The sequence below is a fragment of the Branchiostoma lanceolatum genome, chromosome 15 (assembly GCF_035083965.1).
Source record: "Branchiostoma lanceolatum isolate klBraLanc5 chromosome 15, klBraLanc5.hap2, whole genome shotgun sequence".
Taxonomy (NCBI): domain Eukaryota; kingdom Metazoa; phylum Chordata; class Leptocardii; order Amphioxiformes; family Branchiostomatidae; genus Branchiostoma; species Branchiostoma lanceolatum.
The window spans coordinates 10422516-10434855 of NC_089736.1; positions in this window are offsets into that span (position 1 = coordinate 10422516).

A 12340-nucleotide genomic window follows, 5' to 3' on the forward strand; every position below is an offset into this window, starting at 1 on the left:
CATAATATTCCAGAACAGAAGTTCTAGACAGTAATTTAAAATAATGACAGATACTAAACTGTAAGTCCAACCCTCCTTTTTACTTAGTTCCAGATAAACTGTTACAACGTACATGGTAATGATGCTAGAAACACTTCATGTGTAATGAGCAGAAATCAATTAACAGCTTCATATCGTAATTACAAAAAGATAACATGATTTTACCTACTTTGCAACATGATTTTTAAAAATTCCATGTCTTTGGGAGTGATCATCAGATGTCAGAAACTTAGAAAATAAAAGCACACGACTAAATTCTGACCCTTCTTTCCTAAAATGCAGCTGAAGGTATGTGTAGAATTAGTTCTCAAATACCAAAACTAACTGATCAGATGTTTTACTAGCCCTTTGAGTGTAACTCATATCTTGATGGTAAAGACTTCAGTATTATATTACTGACGACTGTTTTTAAGTCAGATAGTCCTGTAAACCTGAAGTACAGGTGAAGCATAATCAAGGCCAATAAAACTGACGTATTGATAGCTTCTTGCACTGTCAGGGTTTGGAAATATTTACAGCAAGTTTCTTACAATCACAAATTCACAATTGTTTTGACAATCTAATTGGAAGGAACCTAACTATTTTATTCTCTTGTTCATCTGGCAAAGTCAAATATGCCTAAAGAATAGATGAAACACAATCAAGATTAATCATATAAATATGATCTACCAAGATGTTTTTAATCATTGTCTTGTGATTAATGGAAAGTAAACAATGTAAACTTGTGAGTGATTCACACTCTGTCATACTGTCAGTGATGAAGTGGATTTCAGGGGAAATACTTTGGTTCCATGATGATGGTTGAAAATATATCCCATTACTTTGCAGCAAGTGGATAAGGCAATGTTGTGCTTTCTTTATGTAGAGTGAAATGTACTACAGGTAAGCTGTGTGTGATGTTTGAAAGAGAGGAATTGTGTGTAAGAAATCGGCCTAACAAAAATGCATCCATACTTTCTCCAAGGATTATAAACTCTGAATTTGCTTTCTTGTAGAATGTAGCAAAGCCACAGATTATATAAATGCTATAACTAAAAGGTTCAGACCTGTAGGTAGACAGTGAGGTTTATACATTGTATATTGTTTTTGAGCTAATCTCTCGCGGAAATCATGACAAAATAATCAAACATGCAGTTTGCAGATATAGTTTATTCCAAAAATACTGTAGACAGACAGTTGCAGTTTGAAAGAAGTAATATTTGATGAAGGCCTGCATGCCCTTTTCTGTTAGGCATAATCAGGCCTTTTTAGTCTTCGTAATCCGTAATCAGCTGCCCAGAATCAACGTAATTGGTAAATTAGCCATAACACGTGATGGGTCCCTTTCATTCTACGTAAAACTTAGTACCTTAAAGTTTATGCAAGTTGTCATAAAACATAATCCTTAGATTACTAAATTACAAAATTGCCCCTCAAAAAATACAGGAAATATCATTTCAGAAGGTCAAGATTTCAAAAAATTTACCTGCGCAGCATCACCCCCCAAATATCAAGCTGAAACCGGTATAAATGTGTATTTTCAATCATAGAGATTTTATAAAACATAGCTTTAATGATAGTCTACCAGCAAAAGTTCCCCTCAAAATGCAGGAAATAGTGTTTCAGAGGGTATTATAAAAGATTCCAAAATTTTCCATGGGAGTATGCCCTATAGGATTGTTACACCTACAAAGTTTCCTGGTGCCTCTGGCATATATATTCCTTAGTCGTTACGGCTTCTCATTATTAATTATTAAGTTTAGAGTTCTTACAAAAGCATTTGTCGTCACCTCCAATCAACATAAAATCCATAGTTTTCACTCAGAACTTAGTAGTTGAATCTTGTGTTAAATGTTGAAGTTGGTTGGGAAGCCTATTATAGTAATGATTTAACATAATTTGTAATCACTATCCCCATGCAGGCCTCCTTTAACGGAAGTAAAAGAGATAATGTAACTAAGTGTGAGGAAAAAAGCTTAATGTAAATAATCGCTGGGGAAATTATGGATCGGTTGATTTCTTTCAAGTCATGCATTTGAGATTAGACTTTGTCACCCCATCAAACTCCCTACGGGCCGTACATCGTTCATCCACAGTATTCGCATGAAAGTCGCGTTTAGATACCCTGTAGCGCAACAATATACAACCCCACATAGCCTATAACACCCTCCAGATTAATTTTGGACTTTCTATTGCACTTTGGACTAATGCTTGTAGCCTCTGACAGCTTATACTTACAGAGTTGATATTTTGTGAACAACTTCCTTGCCACTTAATGGATCATAATGACCCCCAGCGGGGGTCGTCACGCGTCGTTGAAAATCGAAAAACCTTCAGATTTTTCCCGAAAATCTTCAGATTTTATGGAAAATCTTCAGGTTGTTTGAGATAACCTTCAGATTGTTTGCAAGAATCTTCAGATTGTTTTGAGATTGGTTTCAAAGAACCTTCAGATTGTTTCAAAGAACCTTCAGATCGTTTCAAAGAACCTTCAGATCGTTTCAAAGAACCTTCAGATTTTTTTGTGTGATCTTCAAATTTATGTTTCAACTTCCCTTAATATTGATTAGTATGATATGAAAATTGATAAGAATGGTTTTATTGTTGTGTGAGTTTTGTACTTTTGATGGGAAAATGGAGCTAACCAATCCTGATTAGCTCCTTTCACTTGCAACTCATGGCTTTTTAGTCGAACAGTTCTTTGTGGGCTTAAACAGAGCGACCTGTCTTTAATTAAATAGTGCGGACACTACAGCGAACATGACTTAGAATCGTATCACAGGCTACAGGGCTATTTTCGTCATTTTCTTTTACAAGTGATTGTGGGACTTCCACATTTCGTGAAGGAGTGGAATGAACACCAGGATGGAATGAACTGCCCACTGGCAATGAAGATTAGGCACCGTGTGGGGTGTTACGCCCAGAACTGACAGGTCCCGAGTTCAAAACTACTGATCTGCCCCAATGCTGTGTCCTTGGAAAAGGCACTTAACACGACTTCACTTAGGTGTAGATGAGTACCTAGTTTTGGTTAGGGACATTAGCTCCTAAAACAACATGAGCTAATTGATTCATTAGCATACAACCTTGTCTTAACTTACTATTCTATTGAACAATCTGAAATTGTCTTTACTTCATTAACATATCTATTTGGAGGAAAGACACTGATGAAAGACAGTGGATACTGTCTGAAACGTCTGACTGTTTCAAAATTTTATCCACTTACTTGTCAATGAGTAACTATTTTTGGGGTATCTTTGGCAGGTGGAAGAAGTTGGCAGAAGTTAGGTGACATCATGCTAACTTCTGCCAGTGGACATTATATGGTGGCAGGTGGCGAGGTTGACAGAAGTAACACACTTGATGTTGTAGCTTTTGATAGTAGCCAGGGTAGGATAAAAGAGGCAGAAGTTAGCTGTCGTCATTCCACTCCTTCATTCTGTTCATGAAGGAGTGGAAGGACAAGAAATAGCCATGCCTTTTAGTACCTGAGTTATCAACCAAGGATTGATGTGTTCAAAAATTCGTATTTCCTGAGAACGATTAGTAGAATGGAACTCGTTGTCATCAGATGCTGTAGGAACACCTTCACTGCATAGCCTCAAAGAACGATTGCAGTCATATGTTCAAAAGTTTAATATAACCAGCTGCTGCCGCGCCGCGTGCCTGGGAAGCTGGCTATACAGATACAGATACAGTCATGGTAACTTCTGTCAGTGGCAATGTTAGGGTGGTTGAAGTTGTCTAAAATAATATACAATGTAATCAAACTTCTAGTACGGTAGGGCTGTATAAATTTGAACGTGAAGCCTTAAAATCCCTAGTCTGAATTAAAATGAACTTGACTGTGTAATGTTACAATACAACGTTAACGTTGCTCTGTTACTCTGTTTGTTACAGTTTTAGAGGATGACTAGAAAAATTTTTTAACTTCAAAAAGAAATAAAAGATTGTGCGGTGCAATATTGTAATATTATAATATATACTTCTCAGCAAGGGTGTAGCATAGCTATTTTAAAGTTAGTTGTAGCGAAAAACAGCTTTAAACACAGTGACAGTGAGGAACATAAACTCAAATAAAGTATGGGTAAGCATTGATAATGAAATGAATGATCGGGCATTCTAAAAGTTTCTTAGTTCTAAATCTGGAGCCACATAAATGTTAGTCAGTGCACGGCACTGCATGTGATACTGCCATTACTGTATGTTGTGTCCAGCAAAACTTGACAGAGATGATTTGTTGATAGCTTTTTAATTGAAAGGGAGGGGAACCTATGATTGTAGGACTATGACATTCATTAAGGCCTGGCTCCCCAGGGGCCGTGGTTGATTGAACGAAACAAACACAGTCCAAAAAGGAAAGCTAACATAATCATTTTTTAGTGTTTTGGCCACACCGGTTACTTGATTTGTGGACATTGAAAGGGGACAAAAATATAGCAGACAGACATCATCAGAAGCAGAGGACAGGCAGAAAAAAACTGCTTGAATAAAACTGAGTGCTCTGAAGGCCTAAACATGGTCCTCAATATTTTGTTCTTTAATCTGAGTGCTGAGAACCCAAAAATTTGTTGCTGTTCAATCTTCTCAGGGATCATCATCATCATTTTGGCTGAGAGATGTTGAGAGAAATCCTATTTCGAGTTGTCTAGTTCATTCATATTCTTTTCTAGCACGCTGATTGGTCCCTTCTGTCAGAGCTCCATATGCTATCTCAGCAGGGATCACCCCATCCCAGAAAGACCTTATTTACCGACAAGGCTGTAGTACCTGCATTTTGGTATATAGAAAGTGTTATCATGACGATTTTACAAAGATCTGAAGAAAACTCTATTTCATTGTCTATGTATGACATTAAATCAACTCCATGTTTTTGGTCATTTCTTTCGGCCATTTCTGAGAAGTGTGGTCCCTAGTAAGATGTGGTCCCTACAGAGATACCATGTGGAGAAAGTCGTTAAGCTGAGTGACAAGGACAAGGCTTCCCGTGGAGCTTTGAAGGGACCAATCAGCATGCTAGGCCAGAATCTGGACAGATACATTTATTCCAGACACTTGAATGGCAGTGATCTCAGACTGCTTGGTGAAGGGTAGAGCCTGGAACTGAAACAAAATGACACTCAAGCTAGTTGGTTATGATATGCAAGGAAGATGATGGGTAGCCCGAGTGTCATCCTTGTTATATCCTAGAGTTTGGGCTAGATGATGGGGTTGATAGGTATATTGTTATGATGATGACTAAAGAGAAAGTTCATGGCCAAAGGCTTAATTGCAAGTACATGTAACACGGAAAGTACAGACAGACAATGATGAACAGTATAACATGTGACTACTCTAGTCTTAACCACTGACACTTACATGTAGTTCTAACTAATATTGAGTCCCATTCATTCTGTGTGTGATGTTATTGTCATTGTCATTGTCATTGTTAAGAAGAGAGTAGTTTTCTTCTTGTCTGTAAACGTGGTGGGAAAAAGGTGACCTCATGATTAGTCTCATTTCTTTCGTGGTCATAGAAGGGCCAACTTGAGATAACTTACACCATTCTGCACTCAGTTCCAACTTTCAAGAAAGTTCTGCATATCATTTCATTTCGGTACCACTACAACTACAATAGAACCTAACTTTCTATAATTTCCTGGCAAATAATTCCTTTCAACTGTTGCAGAGATGATGACCAATTAGCACATCATTAAGAACAGATCACAGCCTGCTATAGCTCCTCCCATGCCAGAGCAAGCCCAGAGAATGAAATGCAGGCATTCACACTCAGTGACTCACTCAGGTTTCAGTAAAAGCTGAGAGCAGGCCTCCCTGGGGAGAATTCGAAGACAAACCATTTGCCTCCAGGACTATACCAACTTTATGAAAGGGGGAAGTTAGGAACAATACATTGTGGTCACACAAGGAGGTTATAGTGAAAAGGAGAAACACCTTCCCAGATGGCTTTCCTGTCTGACAAAGTTGGTCAAGAAAGCCCATCGTTATGCAGAGACAAAATTTCTGCTTCCTTTGTACTGTATGAGCAAAGATGTGTTACCCCCAGCTTACTTCTGGGTACACAGATGGTAGTTTGGGTACAGTCCTGTCCATATTTGCTCTAACCAGGTTGGTTGGTGTCAGCTGATCTTCAAGCAAATGTAGGGTCTGACATATTGCTTTCCACATGGCACGCATATATGCGTCTCTCTAATAGTCCTTTATATATGACAGCGTCACCTGTACCCTTATACTACTAGTAGAGATTTAGTGTTAGCCAGCAAGGAGGCCAACAAATCAATGATTTTAAACCTGTGACCTTGGAGCAACTATGGGAGCCATACAGTAGACATGGTACATGTAGATGGTGTAGTATGCTAGTACAGTGTATCATATCAGCATTCCGAAGGAGACTGCATTGGAGGGGTACATAAAGCCTGCACCCTTGTTGTAGTAAAGGAGCTTTTGGGCATCAAACTTTGCATGTAAAAGAGCCCAACACGAGTGGGGGTGACCCTGGAACCAAAACGTGCTTGGCTAAAAATATTTGAGCCGTAACAAAGCCACATTACACTATTAATAAATAGCTAATGATAAAGCGTAATGAATTTTCCTCAGACTGTTTTGCAGACTGAGGTACATGTAAGCTAACTGGGATGACACAGGTCTATGCAATTCTAACACCATCGCCAGGATTTCTTAGCCTCTACCAGGCTCCATCCAATCGCTGGGAAAATAGTTGAAATAGGCCAAATAATTAAATAGAGTGTCAGGGGTAGTCCGCTATACAAGGTAGTCCCCTATTGAGCTTCACTGTACCCCTGGCATACTATTCACTCTATTTGGCCGATTACTACTACAGTCAAACCTGCCTAGGCGACCACCTTTTCAACGCGACCACCTGGCCATGGCGACCGCTTTTTCTCGGTCCCGAAAATTTTCCCCATAGGCACAAGCATTAAGCTGCCTGCCCAAGGCGACCACCCGTCCAACGCGACCGCGACCGCCACGAATTGGGACCGCAAAGAGCACAATCCCTGCCCATGGCGGCCGCCTCATTTCCAAGCGTGTGGTGACATCGGATCATTTTGCTGTCGGATTTCGCGGAAATGATTTTAAGACCTTGACGGACAAAAATATATGGACTAGCATCAATTCCTCCATTGAGTGATTTAATAAAACTTTCCCACTATAAACATTGTAAATACAAATGTTTGTGAATACTCTAATATCGATGTTGGTGTGCCCATCGTAATCTTATAGTTTACCGCAAGCTCGGTTCGGTTTAAACTCAATTTTCAAAACGATCACGTACGTAGTGCATTGCGTCAAAAAGTCAGATCTCACAGAAATTACTAGCCATTTCTTGTATTTTCAACAAAGATGTGTCTGTATCTTACTAAATTCCGCCGAAAAATGAATTTGCGGCGGGCAAAGCATCGGGCGAAACATGTTGTTTCTTGGTCCCGACGCCATCTTGGTTTTGGCACGGCCCAGATTGGCGTACCGCTGACCTTTGTAAAACACGACGCTTCTGTGTATGAACATTTCGTTATTGATGAAAATTAATATTCTTATTTTCTTTTTATTTCCATGAATCTCACAAACCTTTATGTACTTTATTGGACGCTTTGCGTTCTGTTCTGCACTGACTTACCTTTCGATGCGGTCGCACAGAGCTTGGTGGTGTGGCGCGGCGCGACGAAATCACACCGTTCCGTGTTCATCTTCAGTTGTCAGATCAAAAACCTTTTGCCCCTTTTATCCAGCGGTCGGCGCCCAAAAAATGCTGGGGTCAGCAGGTGTTTTCAAGGGATTTATCGAAGGCCTTAAAACTTCGATTGAATGTGCGGGAGGGCACTGCGAGATCATCGTGGCAAACATTGTTTTGTTGTCAACATTATGACGAAAATTTGTAAACGATGTAACGTTAACTATATACAAACATTACAACGATAACGGAAAATATAATTTTTGTAGGATCTTTTTGTGTATGACAATTGAACCTGGTGGGGGTCATACTGTCTAAAATCACATAATTTTCCATCCATCTACGTAGTACACTGTATTTGAACACCTCAACCTGGAAACATGTTGTGAGTGGAATCCTCTTCATGGCGACCACCTGTCCATCGCGACCGTTTTTGCTCGGTCCCCTGGGTGGTCGCCTTGGGCAGGTTTGACTGTATTTTCCGAGCGATCGGACGGAGCCTGGTAGAGGCTAAGGATTTTTCTTCTTCTTTTACTTTAAAGCTAAGAAATGTTTGCCTTATCCAACCATTAGGACTGTATGTCCTTGGCCAAAAAAGGATTGTAGCATCAGGGCACACTATATTATATAGACCTTATATATAAACTTTATAGACCGGCGGATCCAAAGAAGAATTGTAGATATGTAATCTTTTGTTTAAATCCTCCCACACCATTATTGATGTATAGGGCGTTGCCCATCTCCGTTTCATAGCCCTGGGCCACACTGTTGTGCAATCACTGTAGCAGGGGGCTAGTCCACTGGCAGTGAAGTGTGTATAACTTCCATACTGTTTCACAAGTATGTACCATCTTTACAAAGTCTTTGGTATGACTCAGAATTGGTCGAATATAAATATAATACCATTTCAAAGGATTTATCAAAAGTTGTGTCAACTTAAGCTAGCAAAACCAATTCTCTGCCCAACTTCTCAGACTGGTAAATTTGGTTATTCTTCAGTACTGGACAATTTTCAATAGCCTCTACCAGGCCCCGTCCTATCGTTGGGAAAATAGTAGAAATCGGCCGAGGTACTCTGATATACAGGGTAGTCCGCTATACAGTGAACTTGAGTGAAGTTCAAGTATCGATTGAGCTTCACTTTATAGCGGACTACCCTGTATAGCGGAGTACCTTGGTCGATTTCTACTATTTTCCCAACGACAGGACGGGCCTGGTAGAGGCTATATTTTCAAGTCTATAAACTGGTGGCTGATTGATCCCAGATGTACTGTTGTCAGCACTGCCCAGGCACTGCCTGTGGTCTCTACTCTCTGGTGTTGTTGGGCTTGGGCTTATTATCATGATCAGATCTCCTCTTTGGGAGTCTAGTCTCAAGAGACCATCTGTGTACCTCTTTCATGAAGTGGTTTTTTATCATAAACAGCCCATGAAGAGGCCCTGCTGAAACTCAGCTCAGCCCAGGCCTGGCTCAGCCTGAATGCCAGACCGTGGGATAGATATTTCGGAGATTGGGGGTCTGGCATCCAGGCTATACCGAAAGCTTTGAAAGCTGTGTAAGAAGAATATTTCATTCAGTAAAGTCTCTAAATATACAGGGTGTGAATGCACATCCTTCTGCCCCTTTGTTTTCATTTCTATCTCTTGCTAAATGTTCAAGAGCACATACGGGTAGATCGTTTCTTAATTTCAAAACTTCTTGCCACCAACACATGATGATCACCAAATTGTCTGGTGGATTTGTATCATCGTAGTACTGATACTGTTTGACCTTAAACATTTGGCACTCTCTACCAGAGAGTGTAGTCTCCAGCAAAACCAGTTCAAATCTCAACTAGATCGACATTGGAAGGAGCTAATGCACGAGCACAGCGGAAGAAAATAGACCAGTCCACAACAGGCGCTGCCTTCCTCAAGACGGTTTGAATTTATCATGCTTGAAAAAACAAACCTTCTCATCAATACAAATTTACCTTTTGAGATCACTGCTTATCTCAATTCATTTTTTTGTACATGAAGTTGGTACAGATCTGTCATGATCCTGAAAAGCCCAGGCAAAGGGCTGAAAGATCCTGAAAAGCCCAGGCAGAGTTCCTTGAATGGCCCTGCCCCAGCTCCTAGATTCCACCATTGAAGGATCCTTGATTCCACAAGCTGGTGGCTGGTGGTAACAAGGAAACTCTTGGCCTGGGAATGCCCAGGGGAGGAAGTCCTGTAACTAATTAGTCATCCAAGCTGATCATATCTTCCTACCCCTAGGAAAGAGCCCATTCTTTTCATGTGCAGTATATTCCTTGGTACATATACATTATAGAACTAGTTTTTTAAAGTCATTGGCACTTAACTCATCATCATCATTGGCACTATTAACTCACAATTGCATAAAAACATTGCAAATAGTTTGCTGGATGTCTGTTTGGATGGCAGCTCTACTCTCTCTTTACTGTCTTGTGTCAATAATGATTTCAGCAGGGGTTCCTCCCAGATGGGAAGCCCAGGCAAGACTAGGACCTGAGATAGCTTCTCTCCAAGAATACATGCGTAGGTTTGGCACCGGCTGGTTTTTGATATGTTTACCTGGCGTTTTTGTCACATTTTCTATTTTGACTGGGTGATATCAGGAAAACAGATGAAATATAAAGCCCGCCCAAAACTCTCCAAAACACATTAAACACCAGCCGGAGCTGGACTCCTGCTTGGAGAGTATGAGATTTGATGGCTTTCTGGGTGGTGCTGGCATTAAATTTGGAGTGGGGGGAGCACTGATTCGTGATTTATAACACGCTGGGGCCAGATTCTTTTGAAGGAGAAATGCTATCTGCTGCCCGCGCTCTCCTAGAAATAAATGCCAGTAGCAACTAGAAAGTTTGCAAAGGAGGCTATGCCTGAGACAACACAACTCAGGTAGTCACAATAACTTTTTACAGAGTAGGAGATTAGGTGCAGAAGGCAAATTGGTACGGTGATAGCATCACAGCAAGCACTAAAGGTTGCAAAGTAGGGGTTTGTGGGCACCCTTCCCAGAAAAGTGTGAAATCTAGACAGTTTTCCTTGCATTTTGACAGGGCAAATTTACAGCCTCTACCAGGCCCTGTCCTATCGTTGGGAAAATAGTAGAAATCGACCGAGGTACTCCGCTATACACTACAGGGTATAGTCCGCTATACAGTGAAGCTCAAGTGTATGTAATAGGGTGCTATAGGGCTACTTGGTAATATCCCTAATGTTTATTGTACATTCAAAGATTTCCTTAGGATGATATCCGTTCTGATGATCTGTTCTAAAGTTTCCATATCTCTCTTACAGATCTTGTAGTCAGCAGCAAATAATCATTTCAAGCTGTGCCTGCTACTACAGTTAGCAAGTCCAGTAGTAATGGAGTGGGCGGAGTAGTGGGAAATGACTTCTCCTCCCAATCAATTAAAAAGCTATTAACAAGTCATCACCTCTCTAAATAGATGATATCAACAGCTACTGTCCTTTCAACACAGAATAATGGCCACTGCAAAACATGAGAAACCAACAAATGAGTAAGAAATTTTACTTTCAATCAAAGACAACTTGAAGAGATGTTTTCTAGGTCTTGTCTAGGCCTATGATTAGTATGAATCCATCTATGCTGACACATGGAGAGCCATAGAATGCTGAAAGTAGGGAAAGCATAATAGAGTTTTGGCAAACAACACACAAATCCTGTGCATGGTGTCTTAAGGAGCTACACCTACAATGTAGGTGTATTCTAACCTACTGTATGGTTGTGCCAGTCATGAATGTTGAAGGTGGTAGTAATTTGTCTGCATCTGTTTTCTGTGTAGTTGGATACTGAGGTGACAGCCAAGTTCCACTCATACATGTTTTATATCATTTTGAATCTACACATGTATGCTTGCCCTATATGTGATACCCTGGCAAACATAAATCTCCAAGAAGATATACATGTAGGGTCCAGCTTGTTTAACACACAACTTGGTTCAGCAAGTCTTTCCACTGGTGAGAGAACTCTCTTTATCTGCTTGGAGATGACTTGATGTAACACTGCTTCGTATTGCATGCACAATGTTTAACAAGAAGGCACAGGGCTCGAAATTCATTTTTGGAAATAGGTGCACTGGTGCACCTGACAAAAAAAAATTAGGTGCACAGAAAACATTTTGGGTGCACCACATAAAATAAAGTTGAATGTCAGCAAAACAAAATTACCAAGTTTAACGCTCTTAAGAACTACAACCTGTAATTCTATAGCTAACTAGATACATCAAGTAGAATACAACGAAGGGTAATTTTAGCTATTCTGTCTAAAAGGCAAGTAAGTCAAGATACTTACATTTCTGTATTCTCCGTATACTAAGTGTACAATAGTACCCTTACCTTATAGCCTACAAAAATATCTAGGTGCACTGGTGCACCCACAGTCAAAAATTAGGTGCACAGCTCCAATTTTGGGTGCACACAGGTGCACATGCACCCACTATTTCCAGGCCTGAGGCATCTTCAGAAGTTGCATTCTTGCCACATAATGATATATCAACTGCATGCAAGCTTAAAAAAACTAAAATGTCATGGATAAAACACATCTTTGAAGACCTATAACCCAGGTTGATCAAATGGTTGCAATAACAATGAACAAGCCAA